Below are 19,304 nucleotides of genomic sequence, written 5' to 3'. Positions count from 1 at the left end.
GCCCCGGTTTAGCTTGGAAACCCGGTAGGGAAGGGAAGGGTAGCCGGGTTATCTCACTCTTTCCTCTCCAAACTCTGTTCTCTTTACCCTTTACCCATCTGCTGTTACTCCAGACTCAGGGTGCAGGAAGAAGAGGGAGGAGAGACAAAGAGGGCAGGGAAAGTGTTGGTGGCGCCCTCTGGGAGGGTCAGAAGCCCATATGTTGGCTGTTCCTCATGTGGACTACCCTGTGGGTGCACTGGGCAAACAGACACCATCCACAGGTAGGCCATTCCCTGATCAGGGTTACATGACCCCAAGACAGGTGCTGATGCCATCTTTTCACCTACACACACCTCCTCCTGAGTGTGTGCAGGAGAACTTCCACCCTCTTCACTCTACTCTCCACTCAGCCCAGGGGCTGGGCTCTTGAAGGCCCCCATCAGACCTAAAGTGGGAGGAGGACGACACTTGCCTTCAAGAAACCCTCTTTTCAGTTTTATTTCAAGTCGCAAACTTCTGCCTGGAGGCACGAGTTGGATGAAAGGTCAAAACCCAGTTTGGTTGCCCATTTTCTTTAAGTATTGCCCTTCATTTCAGATTGGGGGTGGGGCTGCCCTTGGGTCCTTTTTTTTTTTTTTAAACCTACAGAGCTTTGACTAAAATCTCAGAGACAGGAAATGCCTTTTGAAAGTTCTTGTTACATGAATGGAACTGTTGTACCTGGAACGGTTCAAGATGTATTTCAATGGCATAAAGATTTTAAGCTAAAAATGTCTGAATACACAGCAGCCACAGGAGAAAAACCTTATCTTCTTTTGTAGATGTGAGCAGGACCTCCTGAAAATTACAGTTGCCATGAATGCTCCCTCTCTGGGACGTTTACAGCCAGAAGGAGACTAACCATTATAACTGGGATGAGTAATTGCTTCAATAAACTTTATCTGAAGCTGTCCTACTTTCCATTTATTCTTCCATAGAAGCTCCTTCTCCTTATTAAGAGGGTTTATAAGCCTCTATCTTTGGATATGTGGGGAGCCAATAAACTGAGGGCTCCCTGGCAAAGAAATTGTCTTCTCCCTTCTTAATCTATTTGTTGTTAGTTAATTCACAGGCCCCCAGTACTGAACCTAAGTGAGTAGAAGAAAAGTTTTTTTTTTTTTTTATCCCAACACATTCTTCTCTTGACAACAAGTGTATGGATGGCCATCTAAGATTTTCTACCTGGTACTGGATTCTATCTTCTTGCTCTGCACATGTTATAGCACAGCAGAGTTCACTCATTCTCTCCCTCTCATGCATGTTAATCGGATTAGAAGACGAGATGGGAGAAAAGAACATTTGAGAGATTTCACTGCCAAATTTATTACTCATTTATAGAAACCACTGTACCTCCAGTTTAGCCACAAACAAGGAAAGGCTGTTGTATTGCTAGGGAGCAGCTGTGTGGAAGGAACGCTTTCTCAGTTCCAAAGTGATCATGGCCAGGAGACTGGATGAATTATGTTGTTTTTATTCAGTTTGGTCTAATTGCTCTTGAATGCAGAATGTCACCAGGTAGCTGATTACAAATGACTGGACCAAAAAAAAAAAAAAAATCAATAGCTTGTATATTAATCAGTGTGGGCCGCCATAATGAAATACCAGTGATTGGGTGGCTTAAACAATAGCAATTTATTTCTCACAGTTCGAGAGTCTGGGAAATCCAAGGTCAAGGTACCTGTAGATTTGGTCCTTTGGGGAGGGCGGTTTCTTAGCTTGCAGATGTCAACCTTCTTACTGTGTCCTCACATGGCAGTGGGGGGGAGGGGAGCAAGGACAGCTCCTTCTTTAGGGACACTAGCCCTGTTACCAGGGCCCCAGTCTTATTTAACATTTTATTTATTTATTCATGAGAGAGAGAGAGAGAGGCAGAGGGAGGAGAAGGCAGGACTTGATCCCAGGACCCTGGAACCGTGACCTCAGCTGAAGGCAGACACTTAACCGACTGAGCCACCCAGACTCCCCTGAAAATTATGTTTTAACACGGGCCAGCCTTTGGGAGGAGAAGTGGAAAGACTCAGCTTCCAAAGAAGGACTGTCCTGCTTCTCCACCTTGGATCATAGCCACCCACCTGCCAGTTGTTGAGGTCCCAAAACCTCAAGGTCATTCTTGACCCTTCCCTTGCTTGCATGCCCCCATCCAACCCTGTGGTTGTCTGAATGATGGCCCCCAAAGATGTTCACATCCTAATCTCTGGAACACATGAATATGTTACCTTCCATGGCAAAGGGGATATTGTAGTTGTAAATTAAAGATTCCGAGATGGGGAGATTATCCTGGATTATTTAAGTGGGCCCAATCTAATCACAAGAAAAGCAGGAGGACAAGTTAGAAAAAGGAGATGCGAGCACAGAAGCAGAAGCTGGAGTGATATGCAGCCATCAAAAAAACCTGAAATCTGGGGCGCCTGGGTGGCTCAGTGGGTTAAAGCCTCTGCCTTCGGCTCAGGTCATGATCCCAGGGTTCTGGGACTGAGCCCCGCATCGGGCTCTCTGCTCGCAGGGAGCCTGCTTCCCTTCCTCTCTGCCTGCCTCTCTGTCTACTTGTGATCTCTGTCTGTCAGATAAGTAAATAAAATCTTAAAAAAAAACAACCCTAAAATCTTGCCATTTGCAATGATGTGAATGGAACTAGAGGGTATGATGCTAAGTGAAATAAGTCAATCAGAGATAGACAATTATTATATGATCTCTCTGATATGAGGAGTTTGAGAGGGAGGGAGGGGATCGTGGAGGATAGGGAGGGAAGAAATGAAACAAGATGGGACCGGGGAGAGAGACAAACCATAAGAGACTTTTAATCTCAGGAAACAAACTGAGGGTTGCTGGGGGTGGTGGGGAGGGATGGGTGGCTGGGTTATGGACATTGGGGAGGGTATGTGCTATGGTGAGTGCTGTGAAGTTTGTAGGCCTGATGATTCACAGGCCTGTACCCCTGGGGCAAATAATACATTATATGTTAATAAAAAGTAAAAAAAGAAAAAAGAAAAAAAAAAAGCTGGAGCGATGTGCTCTGAAGGCAGAGCGGGTGGGGGAGTAGGGCATAAGCCGAGGAACGCAATGACCTTGAGAAGCAGAAAAGGCAAGGGAATGGAGTCTCCCCTCCAGAGCCTGCAGAAGGAACCAGCCCCCAAACACCTCGATTCTAACTCTGGAGGCTCTTTTCAGGGTTCTGAGCTTCAGAACTGTAAGAGAATAAATTTGTGTTATTGTAAACCAGTACATTTGTGGTAGTTTTCTAGCAGCAATAGGAAATGAATGCAAACACCCGAGCAGATTATGTTGGCTTTATCTTTGAAATGTAGCCAGGATCTGACCACTTCTCCCCAGTTCGCTGCTGGCATCTTGGGCCAAGCCAGCTCCAACTGTTGCCTGGGTTGCTGCCATCACCTGCTTACTGGTCTCAGCATGCCCTGCCCTGCAGCCTTTTCTGCCCTCTGGATGCAGGAGATGAGAGTCTCTACTGCCAAGAAGGGCCTCTGGCTTTCCCCGTTGGCGTACCTTAGAGGCCACTGCAGCCACATCCATTTCCGTTGTCCTTACAGTTACTGACGTTACTACTACCATCCCTCTGAAGGCCTGATCTGTTGCACCCATCAGGGCTTCCCCTCCCTCCCTGCACCATCCCAGTTCAGCCCCAGGGAGGGTTCAGACAACTGCACTTCTGTAGCTCATCCAGGGCGGTTCGTACTTACGAGCAGCAAGATAATCAGCTCCAAAGTCCCATTTCATGTTTGCGCCTGATGCAGGTCACGTTCCCCAGGACTCAGACTCTGAGTGCAGATTCGCACGCAGGAAGCATTCTGGGGAGTACTCCGGACACCGAGAGCTGTGGGCGAGGGATGGGAGGAGATGGACTCCGGAGATGAGTGGAATTGCAAGGCCCCCACCATGAGGGCCGTAGCTGTCAATCCTGTAAGCGGGTGTGCAGCTGGGGTACCCATCCATGTTGTCTACACATGGGGCGAGAGGGCCAGCATTTCTTGTTCCTTCATTGGCGCATGTGGATTGGCTGCAGGAAGGGGTACAACCGTGGGCAAGGGAGTTTTTCCCAGCCCTAGGCAATCCTTGGGGAGAGTCTCACCTGAAAGCTTTCAGCCACCAACCTTCTCAGCAGCTGGTGGGGAGATGAGTTCCAGCAGAGGTGAAGGGGGAGGGCTGGATGCCGTCTATCATGTGAACTTTTATTAAAGCTAGCGGGTTTTTGTTTTTGTTTTTGTTTTTTTAAGATTTTATTTATTTATTTGACAGACAGAGATCACAAGTAGGCAGAGAGACAGGCAGAGAGAGAGGAGAGAGGAGGAAGCAGGCTCCCCGCTAAGCAGAGAGCCTAGTGCGGGGCTCAATCCCAGGACTCTGGGACCATGACCCGAGCCGAAGGCAGAGGTTTTAACCCACTGAGCCACCCAGGTGCCCCTAAAGCTAGCGGGTTTTATCACCATCCTGCTTAAAGCCTTCCAATGACATAAAACAAAATCACATGCACTAGGCCCAACACTCTCCAACATGAGCAACCAGGCTCCCTCTGGGTCACCAGGCTCTGTCATATTAGCCTTTTTTCTATTCGTTTGCTCAATATTTGCTGAGTATTTACTATGGACTACACAATGGTCTAGATCATAGATGACAAAACTATATTCGTAGACCAAATTGTGAGGCTGCTTGTTTTTATAAATAAAGTTTTAGGGGCGCCTGGGCGGTTCAGTTGTTTAAGCATCTGCCTTCGGCCTGGGTCATGATCCTGGAGTCCTGGGATTGAGCCCCACATCAGGCTCCCTGCTCAGTGAAGACCCAGCTTCTCTGTTTCCTTCTGCTCCTCCCCTTGCTTGTGCTCTCTCTCTCTCTCTCTCTCAAATAAATAGATAAAATCTTTATTCAGTCAATCAATCAATCAATCAGGAAAACATCACACTGAGAAATCACTTACTGGTCTCTGTAAGGAAGGTATGTAGTGAAGGGTTAACCTTACCCAAAGAGAGGTATTGCCTTTGTCCCAGCTCCTGGGAGGTGTCTCCAGGCCCCCAGAATGTCCTGCCTGTAGAAATGTCTGTCTGTGCCTGGGGGCTTTGGCCACTGACATCTAAAGATGTGACTCAGGATGGGGGCTGTGGGCCATGCTGTCAGTTCTGGCCTCCAGGGGAACTGGAGACCAAAGTATTTGCTCATGTCTGGGAGGGGCTGGGGCCAAAGGTCAGCCACCTGCTCAGTGTGTGCCCAACCTTCAGTAAGTACTCTGGACACCAAAGACTCAGGGGACTTTCCTGCCGGTTCGCATTACTCTCTGCACACCGTCACATTCTGTGGCTGGTCGGAGATAATGCCCTTGTCTGTGGCTCCACAGAAGAGGACAACCAGAAGCTTCATGTTTGGACTTGCCCTATGCATCCCTTCTCTTAGGTAACTTTACCTGTACCCTTCCCCTATAATAAACCATAACTATAACAGCTCTCAGCAGATTCTTCCAGCAAGTTATCTAACTTGACGGTGGTTTTGGGAAGACTGCTGGACTTGCAGTTGGTATCAGAAGTCAGGTGGTCTCTTGTGGGCGTTGATTCCCGTAACAAGTAACCTTGCCTGAAATAATCAGCAAGACCAAAGGCCAGGCGAGTCCAGTAGTTTTGGTAAGTGTCGAAATTTTGAGTTGGAGGATCCCATTAATACTCTCGACATTGCCTGAGGGTGGAGGCTGACAGGGTCAGTGATAATTCCAAGACGTTTGCAAGGTTTTGTTAAGGCTCACATGATTTGCCTTGTGAATGGGCATCTTGGTACTGGGGATTGTGGAAGGTGTGAAAGAGTGACGCAATTGGAATCATTTTAGAATAGACCCCGCGTGGCCCTTACAGGGAGATCGCCTTTTCCATCTGTTTAAACTGGGCCAAAATCGTTGGACTGGCCAAGCAGCTACTGTTTCACAAGCAACTGTTTGAGAAGTCAACAGGACAACAGTCATCCTGATCATGACACCGGGTTATGTACTTTCTGAACACAGAAGAGCTAACTAACACAGCCCCGGGATGGTTTCGTGCGCTAACACTAACAGAATGGTCCCTCAGAGTGAGAGAGCGGCTCAGCTTGTTGGTCTGACAGACAATTTCATTTTCTCTTATCCAAGTATTTGCCCACATCCTCTTTCTCATCCAAACCCCTGCTTTCATCCCCCAGGTGGGACACTTTTCTGATTATTGCCAGAATCTGTGCTTCCCAAACTGTAATTCTTTGATCCCGAATAAATACTCGTTTACCTCACCATGGCTCTTTGCTTTCCGGTTGACAAAGGTATATCCCAAGAGGGACACATATTCTCTAATAGGTTTTTTGGTTTTTTCTTAGATATTTATTTATTTATTTATTTGAGGTGGAGGGAGGGAACGTGCGCACATAAGCAGGGGGAGCAGCAGGCAAGGGAGAAGCAGACTCCCACCGAGCAGGGAGCCCCATGTGGGACTCGATCCCAGGACCCTGGGATCATGACCTGAGCCAAAGGCAGATGCCTAAAGACTAAGCCACCCAGGCCATGGGATTTAGCCTTAAGGCAAATATGATACGCACGAGCAACGGCTTCAAGTGTGCTATGAAGGACTTTGTCTGTTACTGTGTTCTTGTGTGTGCGTTCCCAGGGCTTGATTATTCTTTTCAGGCCCAAATAAAGTAAAAGGTAGCTGTAAAGCAGGCAGTTCTTACAGAGCTTATTTTTAGTCTTATAAAACCCTGCTCGTGTTTATCTTCCCAAGGAAGGGATTCAGGGATGGAAATTTTAGTAAGTTCATAGAGTACAGAGTTGATAGAGAAAATCAGAAACCCACAGTCTATAACATCCAGCCAGGCCTAAGAGTCTACAAAGCTGTATTTTAGTTGTGGGTCTAGAAAATTCCTGGATTACTTACCTTCTTTTTGGAGACAACCAGTTTAGACTCTGACCTAGCTCATGAACGATGTCTAGAAATAATTGTAATTTTTCCTTAGAGACTTTTGTGTCCTTTTTCAGCTATTACAGCAAATACATGGAATCTTTTATGGGGTCTTGTTGGTGACTGAATGCAGCAAGAAGCTAACTAAACATTGTAAAGGAGTGGATTTAAGTACTCCAGAGAATAGGAGTGCTTAAGTCTTGAAGTCGTAGGGGTCAAGGGCATGCTACCCTAAGATGTGCCACTTTGGTATATTGATTATTTTAAATAAAAGTTACTTAAGAGACAGCCAGGGCAAGAACACTCAGACCCTCCTCTGTTTCCTCCAAAGCAGGAAACAAATCTCTCATAAAAAATACTCTCTTTGGGGGCACCTGGGTGGCTCAGTGGGTTAAAGCCTCTGCCTTTGGCTCGGGTCATGATCCCAGGGTCCTGGGATTGAGTCCCACGTCGGGCTCTCTGCTCAGCGGGAAGCCTGCTTCCCTTCCTCTCTCTCTGCCTGCCTCTCTGCCTACTTGTGATCTCTGTCTGGCGAATAAATAAATAAAATCTTAAAAAAAAAGTACCCCCTTTGTACTAAGAAGTACAAAGGCATCTTTATCACCAGAGACAGGAACTTCAAAGCTGTGAAAACTGTAGAAACAAATCTCATCACTTTTTTCCTCTTCTATTACCTCAACTTAACTTTTGCTTAGAATTCCCTGCTAATTAAAGCAGCCAAACACCTGTTTTCTTGATCCTGTCAATTCCTCACAAATTTGTTGCCTCTTTGTCTAAAATATATTGAAAACTGCCTGCCTTGGGCATATCTTTGGGCCTCAATGTCATTGTTGGGTCCCCCTGAACGTGTAATAAAACCTTGCATTTTTTTTCTCTTGTTACTCTGTCTCATGTAAATTTAAGTCTTAGTCCAGCTGGAAGACCTTAAAGGGTAGACGGGAGAATTTTTCCTTCCCTACAAAGTACTTGGGAGTAATAAGAAGGGCCCTCGCAGAACGCCTGAGGCACAACTGTCCAGGTAAATCGTTGGTTGTTCCAAGTAAAGGTAAATAGATAGAGGCTGTTCACCTCCTCGGGGATGCTGAAGAAGGCTGGGCAGGGGTTTACCACAGTGCATCATTTTGAGGCAAATGGTGATGAAGGATAGTTGGAGGAAGGGCAGGCAGGGATAAGGGGGTCCCCTGCACTAAGAGGAAACCACCCTTAAAAGGACTTTACACCCTTTCCCACGTGATAGGTAATTGACAACAATCCGGTTGGAGGGTTAATCAAAATGAAAACAGCCCGCCAACAAGGCCACGAAAACCCCCAGATCTAAATGCCAAATCGGCAACCCTCTCCGGTCCCCTCCTTCTTTGGAACCTTGCACTACGGCTCAATAAACTTTGCTTTGCTGCTACCGCTCTTCATCTGGTCTACCTCTTCGTTCTTCGAAGTGGCAGAACCAAGAACTGCGGGCCCTAAAGGAAAGGAAATCCCGTAACGGGAATTTCTGACAAAAGGGGGTTTGGGTGCAGAACAACTAAGAAAGGGGGAATAACTGTCTTGTTAATTATCTGAAGTCCTGGACACACGGCCATCCTTGTGCATCGGATCTCTGAACCGGCGAGATCGGGCGTGTTGCAGGGACAGGCACAGGGAATGACAAGCCCGTGGGTGACTAGGCCTTCTACTCTGGGCGTGAGGCCTTGTGTGGCCTCAGGTTGGAATGGACATGGAGGTAATTTAGGGGGAGTTTTAGTTATATCTATCTGAATCTTTATAGGTTCTGCACTTTTTATTCTTCCAACGTCAGTACTAGAAGTAGGCCACAGGGGTGCCTGGGTGGCACAGTCAGTTAAGCGTCTCACTGTTGGCTTCAGCTCAGGTCGTGATCTGAGGATCTTGGGATCGAGCCCTGTGTCTGGCTCACACTGAGCATGGAGTCTGCTTGAGATTCTCTCTCTCCCTCTACCCCTCCCACTTGTGCTGTCTCTCTCATTCCGAAATAAATAAATCTTAAAAAAAATTAGGCCATGGATTTTCAGGCACCTCAATTAAATTAGGGAACTTTTGGGGGAATTCTTCCTCTTCTGTGTCAAGGAAGAACTGTAAGGAGCATAAAAGATCGGGTTCGACTTGGTCAGGAATTCTAAGGTGAGGTCTCCATTGGAGGCAAAAACCTATTAGCCTTTTCATTTTTCATTTTTTTAAAAGATTTATCTATTTATTTATTTGAGAGAGAGAAAGTGAGACAGAGCGTGTGTGAGCACGTGGTGGGCAGAGGGGCAAATGGAGAGGGAAAGAGAGAATCTCCAGCAGACTGCCTGCGGAGCAAGGAACCCAGTGTGGGACTCAAGCCCACAACCCTGAGATCATGACCGGAGCCGAAATCAAGAGTTGGATGCTTAACTGACTGAGCCGCCCAGGCACCCCAACATATGCCCTTTCAGTTTAGACAGAAGATCTCTGCCTGGGTCACAGGCTGTGTCACATAGTTAGAAGTGTTTGTCAGTAAAAGGTCCCAGAGCCATTTGTACCAATTGTGATAAATTCTCTCTGAACTTTTTTAGGTGACCCCACCACAGAAGCTTCCTTTGTACTCTGAGGGATTTGTTGTTTTATGAGGGTGGTGTTTAAAGTAGAAAGCGTAGCTCAACTAGAATTTGATAAGGTATCCAATTAATTTTGATTTTAGTTTCCCCTTGGCTGTTCAGGAGAATTATTGGCAATAGTTTACTGTTGGTAACAGTTTAGAGCTCGTCAGCTACAGGTGAGGCCCCTGTGGGATCCCTCCTTTGAAGGTAGACATGAGGACGTTTGAGAATTTACATAGGACCTTTGAGGACAATCTCTTTTCCAGTGTCCCAGTGTCTTATACCTGAGGCATTACTCTTTGGACCATTGATTTTCTAATGATGGACCCCTAGTGGGATGCAATGGGAGAGGTATTATTTTGAGTTTCTGCCCTTGAAGCTGTTGTAGCCATGAAGCTATTAGTTTGGTGGATTTTTGTTTGTGATCTTTTTCAGGGTCCTTTCAAAATGCTCAGCTGTGGTCACGAATTCAGTCAGGCAATGGCCTCCTATCTTATATTCAACCACTGATTTGGAGATGTAAATGGAGATGATCCATTTACAAAAAGGGCAGCTAAAGCAGGCTGAATGAACTTATTTATTGTATGGAACCCAACAAGCCATAGAAAAAGGCCTTCCAAATGGGCTTGAAAACCTGCCACAGATTTATCTTTATTTTGTCTGCATGTTTGTATCGTATACTAATCAGTGTGAACAGGAAAGACTCTAGGAATGGCTTATAAAATGTTCAGTTGCTATTCTGCCAGTCCTTTCTGGTCGAGGATCTCTAGTTCATCGCTTTTGGGGTTTTGCCATCTTGCTTCCTGCATCCATCTGGGCTTTCCTAGGACCTGCCAAAAGTGTACAAGGTGATAAAGATCTGGCAGCCCGGGGTCACTGGCCCGGATAATGGCTCCACAGTCTTCAAAAAGCTTTCGAGTTTCCTCTGTAGGTGTAGGAAATTCTGTAACTTTGGCCCTATCATTCAGTCTTTGACCGAGGACTGAGGATAACTCAGTGTCGTTTGTCAGTGGGTAGCTTTATTTTAAAAAGGTAACTGTCTAGGGGCACCTGGGTGGCTCAGCCGGTTAAGTGCCAACTCTTGATTTCAGCTTAGGTCGTGATCTCAGGGTTGTGAGATCCAGCACCGCATGGGGGTCCTTGCTCAGTGGGGAGTCTGAGCTTTTCTCTCCTGTCTCCCTGTGCCCTCCCTCTCCATGCACACTCACACACTCTTACTCTCTCTAAAATCAATCTATCAATCAATCTTAAAAGGTAATTGTCTAATAGTCTCTTTAGGGAGGAAAGGCAGTTCAAACAGAGAATTTGGTAAAATGTGAGCACGCAGGTGAAAAGAGACTGCAGGGAAGTAATAGGAATCACAGCAGTCCTATTGCCTTGTGTTTTAGGTACCTCTTGAGTCTTTAATTTTTCATTAGCCTTTTGTAATGAGTCTCTTAGTGAAGCTATTTTGGAATCTTGAAGGCTTTTGGAAGTTTCTGCATACCAATTAAAGCAGGTATCCCATTTTGTTTATTCAACTTGGAATCCCTCGAGCATTTCTCAAGTGCATTTCTTGAATGAGCAATCTTGTTTAATTGGAATGTTGCCCATAATGGCCCTTGTAATACTACATGACTTTTAGTAAACTTTTGCCATTTTGCCAGATATCTGCAACTTCCAGCACTATTGCTCTTTTGTTGTTGTTTTCTTGTTTGCTTTGTTTTATTTTTGAGAGGGAAGATTTTTTTTTATTAATTGAAGCTCAATTTGTAAACTTTTTGTCATTAAATTAAAGTTTAAGATGCAGAGCAAGAAGTTCTGTTTGATGGATCAGGCGACTCATGGGATGATAAAGCGAAGTCAGTTCATGTCCTAGCCTCCTTGGGACCAAATCTCCAATGAGGATACAGAGCCGTATCTGCCTCATGTTCCCATTCCTCACTGTAAGGGCCTATTTAGCCAGAGCGCTTCCATCCGGTTAAACAATAACCTTGTTGTTTAACCCTTAAACTGTCCCTGCCCCACTTCCTCCAGGGGACTTTCTTAAAAACAAGTCCTGGAAACCAGTTCCAGGTAACAAAGCCCAAATACAAGGGTGGGTCAGGCCAGGTGGAGATATCCAATCAGTGTGTGTGGGGGGCCGCATACTGTCTCCCTAGTTACCAAGGAGTATGGGCCCCACCCTTTGGGAGCCTTTTGGGCGCCAATTCTGACCAAGGTGATAAGCTGGTTCAAATGTCTTCTAGGGTAAATTGTAATTCAGTTGGTCACTTATGTGTGACCTAACATGACTGTGCAGATTTCTCTGTGTGTTACAATTTCATTGGCCACCTGTGCATCTGCAGGCCCAACCACATGGCCTTTGCCCTTAAAAGCTAGTCTGTGAAGCAGAGAGAGCTCACCCTCTCTGTAAGAGGCATGGCCCCGAACATTCGGTTTGATTCTTGATGCTTGGCGCAAAATAAAGCTTTGCTTGACCTTCGCTTCTTTAATCACGGACCCATTATTGGGGGACCTAACACTCACCACACTCCAAAAATCCGCTGGGAAGAGTCTGTATACTGCCTGTTCCTCCAGCTTCCCCTCTGATGGGCTGGGACTTGTGCTTCAGCACCCCGATGCTGCCAGAGACCAGCTCCCACTGCTCATCCTTCTGTTCCAGATCGCCTGCTGCTCCGTCATGGAATGGGAATTGGCCAACTGGAGCCCGAGGTCAAGGTGTCCTTATTTCTCTGTATTCCAGCAGTCCAGTTCTGGCCACCACTGTCCCCTGGCCATACCTGTCTAGTCTTTGGTTCAGCTAATGCCTGCACAGATGAAGCTGACATCTGATCCTCATGCCCCTGACAATCTGCTGAGTACTTGGCACGAAGGTTTATCTCATACTTCATTCAGTCGCATTGAATTTGAATTTTCTAACATTTGATTCAACTCTGCTATGATCTCATCAAGGTCCTCTGGATCCCATTCTATGCTCCAGAGGTTGTTCCTCAGCTCATCGGTGATCCAGTCGATTTCTTCCCTTGTTGCTGTGGAGGGGTCCTGGAGGAGCTCTGTCCATCTCTGGAATAATCCCTGGGTGGTGTTGATTGCTTTCTGTACTTCTCCATAGACATGGGGCATCCCAGCCTCTAGCTGCCTCACGCCTGTTCCATGCACAGGACAGCTGTGCCCTCTGGCCGGCCCTCTGCCGACCCCACAGGCCGGCCACAGCCATAGCCACTTCCTCAGCCTGGGGAACCCGGAGTAGCCTGTACATGCAGGCCAGTGCACATGGGGCTGCTGTGGGTCCAGCACTTGATCACCCTGCAGACCGAGTCCCAAACTCTGCTGCCAGCCCCCTCATCTGTCTCCTCCCCTGCCAGGACTATACTTCTTGAGCATTAAAGGAAGCACAAGTGCCAGAAGATGGCATGCTCAGATAGGCACTTTTCAGATAGGAAGAAACCTATTCAAACAAATTTTATTCGCCTGAGGCCTCCTGCTGAACCCCAGTCCGGGTCTTAAACTGGACCCAATTTTAGCATGGCAACGTGTGGAATTTTCCACTCAGAAACCTGGGAATTGAGATCCAAAGGGCTCAGAACTTGGTTCCAGGCAGAACTGTCTGGCACCTCCCTTGGCTCTGGGAAGAATCCTCTGCCAGCTCAATCTGATCTGCCCTGTAAAGGTAAGCCAATTGGACTGGGAGCTTGGTGCAGAGGGCAGAGCTCAGAACTGAGAGGAAGTTACCTTTGACCCTCAGAAATGGCAAGAAAGAGAGTGAACTCGAAGGTCTTGAGGGGTACCATGCCTGTGTTTCTCACTGAGCCCCCAATGCCACTGGAAGACCACTTCAAATCTTGTCACTGTATCAAATCTGTTGAAGGACAAAACTGTGGTGTCACCTGGAGTTCCAGTAGATGCATGAGGATATCAAAGACAATAACTGACAACACACTAAGAGAGCAGAAATCCAGAAATGCATTTCGTATAGCCAGCCAAAAAAGCTTTAAGACTAAAGGCAAAACAAAACCAATTACCACTACTCCTAAGAAGATAAACATTGTGAATGATGAAAATGTTGACTGAATAAAGCTTGTGTAGATATACAAAAGGAACCTGCACATTTCTCAACAGCTGATTCCTCAGCAGTGTCATGAAAATGTTGTTGAAGCAATTAATGACCAGTTTTGATACACTGGTGATAGATCAAATATCCCCCAAAGACCAATAAACTAAATGTTTTATTTTTAAAAATCTTGTTAATGTACAGGCATTGGCACATTTTTCAAAAAGATTTATTTATTTATTTGAGAGAGAGTGGGGGAAGGGAGGGGCAAAGGGAGAGGGGAAGGAGAGAGAGAGACTCTCCAGCAGACTCGCTGATAAACTTGGAGCCCAATGCGGGGCTTGATTCCCATGATCCCGAGATCATGACCTGAGGTGAAATCAAAAGGCAGAAGCTTAACTGACTGAGCCACCCAGGTGCCCTGCCATTGGCACATTTTTAAAACAAACTACATACACAGACCTCTCCTATAATCTAGGAAAGTGGAATGTCAGAAGTCAACAAAATGTGATAAACTTAAAAGCATCAAAACAGAAGGCACCTCACAAAATCTGTTCACTGTAACAGCTGATATACCCTCATTTATGTCCTTCATTTTATAAGTGGGGTGAATGCGTGTCTGGATTGGAGGACACACAAATATGGACAGTTTCATGGAAGTAAAAATTGTAAGGCAAATGAATACTGAGTCCTTGGACTTTTTTTTTTTTTTTTTATGTTTTTGATGACCTTACGTCTACTTTAACTTTTCTCTCATTAAGAGGAAAAAAAACAGAAGGATTCAGAATTGGAAGAAAAGGTGGAAGCCCAGAATGTAATTACTTGTGGGAGGGGGAATTGGTGGGTATTAAATCACTTTTTCCTCTGGGAAAAAAAAAAAATTCAGCTGATTTACACTGAGACCTAATTGGCCTCAATCAACAATCCACAAACAGGGCAGCATCCCACCTAATAAATAGACAGGCTTTCCAAGAAGCTGCATGACATGGAAGGCTTTTATAGGAAGGAGGGCAGAACAAGGAGGCTATTAGCAAAAGAAAAAAAAAAGATTATTTCAGGCACGTTACCTTCCCTGGGGGGAAGGCTGGGGTCTTATCAGGCAGATGACCTTACTAATGCTGACCAGGAAATGCCAGAGAGATTGGTCTAAAATTCCACTCCTGGGAGCGGTTGAAACTACAATTAAGTCTTGGTTTGGTATCCTGGGGGCAAATGACTCCACCTTGAGCCTATTGTTTCTTTTGTTTTTTAACAGTCGGAAGAGTGCTAAATGTACAACCTAGACATTCAAATCTAAGGAAAGGTATGCAACCAACAGTAATTAAAAGTACACCTCTCTCCTATAATTTCCCTTCATCATTCTCCTGAGATGGATTCATTGTTTCTTGCCCCCTTCTTCCTTTGTTTATTCCCTTATTTTGTTGGGATACACCCCAATACTTTGAAAGGTGTGTTTATGCTACCCTTAAGTTGTATTGGTCATTGAGCTGGCTCTAGAATTCTAGAATTTTGCAGGGTTGGTGTTTGGCTTCTAGCCCTCAGGGTTGCTGATGACAGTCTGATACTCCTTTCTTTGCAGGTGACATTTACTGCTGTTACAATATATAGTTTCATACCAGAAGATTTTAGATTGTATCTGGATGCCTAGTTCTGAGACCTGACTGTTGTGTCTAGCTGTGGGTCTTCTTTCATTTAGTCTCTGCAGCCCGTGGAGGGTCTTTCCAACTGAAGAGTGTATCTCCAACCACCTGAATTAACCTAGCCCTTCATTTCAACCATGAATAGGCAATGACTAACCACCAGACATCTCTGCAAAATCAACAGCAAAACTGATGAAGGACCAAGAAGAACAAACAGAAAGAAACAGATATAATTCAGGGAACCGAAAGTTTCAAAGTGCTGACTGGTCTCTAACTTCGTGACTACCAAAACCTCAAGGGGCCCAGCATGCTATTCAGTAACTGTCCTTCTTTTCCTTATTCTACTCACTCCCTTCCTCCCCTCAACAATGATTTTATTTCTTTATCTCTTCCATCCTCATCTGCAGATAACTACCTTGATTTCCCTGAGAATTAGAAGAGTCAGAAGAGAATTCCCATGAGCTCCCAACATCAGATCTACCCAACTACCTGATCCTCTGTCTTCCTCTTATTATGAAGGCATCATCTCTGGTCTTAAATCAGCCCAGCTCCTTCCTCTATACCCTTAGATCCCACTCCTTCCCTCCATCCTAGGGACACAACTTCACCACTGCCTCCCCTCTAGCCTGTGTCATTACCCCTCTACTGTATCATGCCCATCAGTATGCAAACAGGCAGGCATTTCCACACCTTAAAACACAACAAATAATCTTCAGCTTTCCTTTCCAGGTACTGCCTTCCTCTCCTCCCCTTGTTGCTGGTGAACTTGAAAAACTCGTCTAAGCTAGTTGCTTCTGAGTTTTTATCTTCCATTCTGTCTTAATCAAAGATTTTGCCCTCACCACTCTGCCAAAATAAATCTTGTCAAGATCAACAATGATCTCCTTATATATAAATCTAGTGTTCAATTCTCAGGTCCCATCTTACGTTGGACGCAGCCAATCACTCCTTCTTTGAACACTGTCACCACTTCGCTTCAAGCACTTGCATTCTTCTGGTTGACCTCCAACCTCACTGGCAGTTCCCCTCACTCTACATAGCTCATTCACCTTCCTATGTCTACCCTCTTAATACTGGAGTCTCCAGACTAAGTTCTTGAACTCTTATCTACAATTTTTATGAACTTCTTTTTGATGATCATCTATATTCAATATCTACAGCCTTAACTTTTCTCCTCTGATCTCGACTCATGCATTTAACTGCATATTTAATATCTCCTTTTGGATGTTAAACAAATACCTCATGCTCAGCAAGTCCAACATTGAGCTCTCCATCTCATCATCCCTCTTCCCAAATAGCTCCCCACAAAGTCTTCCTTCCTGTTGCTGAAAACGGGAATCAGCTTTCCTAGTACTCTACCTAAGAACATGAGAATCCTTTCTTTTCCTCGCATGACACATCTCATACATTATATATTATATAATATACCCATTTTATGTCCAGAATATGAAATCTAATAATCACCCCCACCTGGGCCATACTACAATCATTTCAAACCTGGACCTTCTGGAATAATATCCTAATTAGAATAACTACTTCTTTTCAGTTTGGCTGGTACTTTCCTGATTTTCTCATTGCAGGTTCAGTCTCGGGAAACCCCCTCAGCCCCAGGGCAAACCAGAATAATTTTTAATCCTACTTTTACCATGGCCTCCCTACGTCTATTCTCAGTGGAGATAGGCTGATTCTTTTTTTATTTTTTTTAATTATTTATTTCTTTTCAGTGTAACAAAATTCATTGTTTATGCACCACACCCAGTGCTCCGTGCAATACAAGCCCTCCATAATACCCACCACCTGGTTCCCCCAACCTCCCACCCCCCACCCCTTCAAAACCCTCAGATTGTTTTTCAGAGTCCATAGTCTCTCGTGGTTCATCTGCACTTCCAATTTCCCTCAACTCCCTTCTCCTCTCCATCTCCCCATGTCCTTCGTGTTATTTGTTATGCTCCACAGATAAGTGAAACCATATGATAATTGACTCTCTCTGCTTGACATATTTCACTCAGCATAATCTCTTCCAGTCTCGTCCATGTTGCTATAAAAGTTGGGTATTCGTCCTTTCTGATGGAGGCATAATACTCCATAGTGTATATGGACCACATCTTCCTTACCCATTCGTCCGTTGAAGGGCATCTTGGTTCCTTCCACAGTTTGGTGACCATGGCCATTGCTGCTATAAACATTGGGGTACAGATGGCCCTTCTTTTACCTACATCTGGATCTTTGGGGTAAATACCTAGCAGTGCAATTGCAGGGTCATAGGGAAGCTCTATTTTTAATTTCTTAAGGAATCTCCACACTGTTCTCCAAAGTGGCTACACCAACTTGCATTCCCACCAACAGTGTAAGAGGGTTCCCCTTTCTCCACGTCCTCTCCAACACATGTTGTTTCTTGTCTTGCTAATTTTGGCCATTCTAACTGGTGTAAGGTGGTATCTCAATGTGGTTTTAATTTGAATTTCCCTGATGGTTAGTGATGATGAACATTTTTTCATGTGTCTGATAGGCTGATTCTTTTGAAAAGAAAATTTTATGTCACTTCTGTGTTCAAAACGTTCAGTGGCTCCCCATTCCACTCACAGAGAAACCTGTTGCTTTCAGTGACCTCTGAGACGGTGAGATCCACGGGCTTGAAAGTGAAGATGGAGAGTTCCATTTTGATCAGGCTGATATGGAGGTACTTGCGGCATGTGCAATTGGCATATTCTGTAAAACAAGAAAAGATGGTTATGGGAAAAGTTGCAAGAAAGAATTCTAGAAAATTAGAAATACTTGCTAAATTGAAAAAATATAATAGTAGGACTGAAAGACAAAATTACATAATCTATCTTAGGTATACTAATGATAAATAAATGTCTTATACATGTAGTTGGCTCATGTAGTATTTCAAATCCAAAATATAAAAGTTGTATAAATATATATCTTTGTAACACAATGCCCTAAACTCCCAGAATCTTTGGTGTGCCTCTTCTCAAACCAAGGACATATGACCCTCCAAACCAGGACATCAGAAGTCAGCATTGGTATAACGCTAATATTCTATCCAAGGATCATTCAAATTTCACCAACTCTTCAACAATGTCTCTTTCCTGTTTGGTTCATGTTTTTCACTTAATAATCACATATCTTTTGTGTCCTTCCATCTAGAACAGTTCTTTAGTATCTCTCTGTCCTTACAACCTTATTAAAGAGTACAGACCTTTCATTCTGCGGAATGTAGATTGGTGTGGTTTCCTCAGGACCACTCAGATATGCCTTCTTGAGAGGAATATACAGAAGTGATGATGTCCTCTTCCCATTTCATCACATCAGGAAACTCCTGATATTGACTTGTTCGACCGCTGGTGACATTAATCTTGATTGCTTGGTAAATTTGATGTCTGCTAGGTTTCCTCACATTTTTCTCTTTGTAATTGGTAAGTATATTGTGAAAAGATACTCTCAAACTATGCCAATAGCTTCATCTCACTAAACCTCCATTCATTTGACTTAGCATCCGTTGATGATTCTCGTCTGAATTTATCACCATTGTGTTGGTTGTTAGTTTTTCACTCTCCTTCATGATTTGATTTATTTAGGTCCTTTCTGTCTCCTTTTTGATAAGTCTGGCTAAGGTTTTATCAATTTTATTAATTTTTTCAGAAAAGCAGCTCCTGGTTTCATTGATCTATTCTATTGTATTCAGTTTCTCTATCAGATATTTCTGCACTAATCTTTATTATTTCCTTCTTTCTGTGGGCTTTAGGCTTTGTTTGTTCTTTTTCCAGCTCCTTCAGGTGTAAGACTGGTTGTTCATTTGAGATTTTTCTTGCTATTTGAGGTAGGCTTTTATTACTATATACCAGCTTCTTAGGTCTGCTTTTGCTGCATCTCAAAGGTTTTGGACTGTTGGGTTTTTATTTTCATTTGTTTCCATGTATTCTTTTTTTAATTTCTTCTTTGATCCTGGTTGACCCATTCATTGTTTAGTAGCGTATTGTTTAATCTCCATGTACTTGTGGTCTTTCTAGACTTTTTCTTGTGGTTGACTACAAGTTTCAAAGTGTTGTGGTCAGAAAATATGCATGTATAATTTCAATCTTTTTGTATTTGTTGAGGCCTGATTTGCGACCCAGTATTT

At 44.5% G+C, this 19,304-nt stretch overlaps 1 pseudogene across 1 annotated transcript in view; it reads right to left on the bottom strand.

Annotated features, from left to right (window-relative positions):
• Window positions 1–18,390, bottom strand: part of LOC308346366 (syntaxin-6-like) — a 29,623-nt pseudogene extending 11,233 nt beyond the window's left edge. Inside the window, exons 1-3 of the transcript in view lie at window positions 18,384–18,390; window positions 17,765–17,890; window positions 12,017–12,741 (exon numbers count right to left, since the gene is read on the bottom strand). The product of the transcript in view is annotated as a syntaxin-6-like (transcript). The remainder of the gene's footprint in view (window positions 1–12,016; window positions 12,742–17,764; window positions 17,891–18,383) is intronic.
• Between the last annotated feature and the right edge of the window lie 914 nt (window positions 18,391–19,304).

This window comes from Martes martes, assembly GCF_963455335.1.
Source record: "Martes martes genome assembly, chromosome: 1".
Classification (NCBI taxonomy): Eukaryota; Metazoa; Chordata; class Mammalia; order Carnivora; family Mustelidae; genus Martes; species Martes martes.
This window is presented reverse-complemented; position numbering and strand designations above follow the sequence as displayed.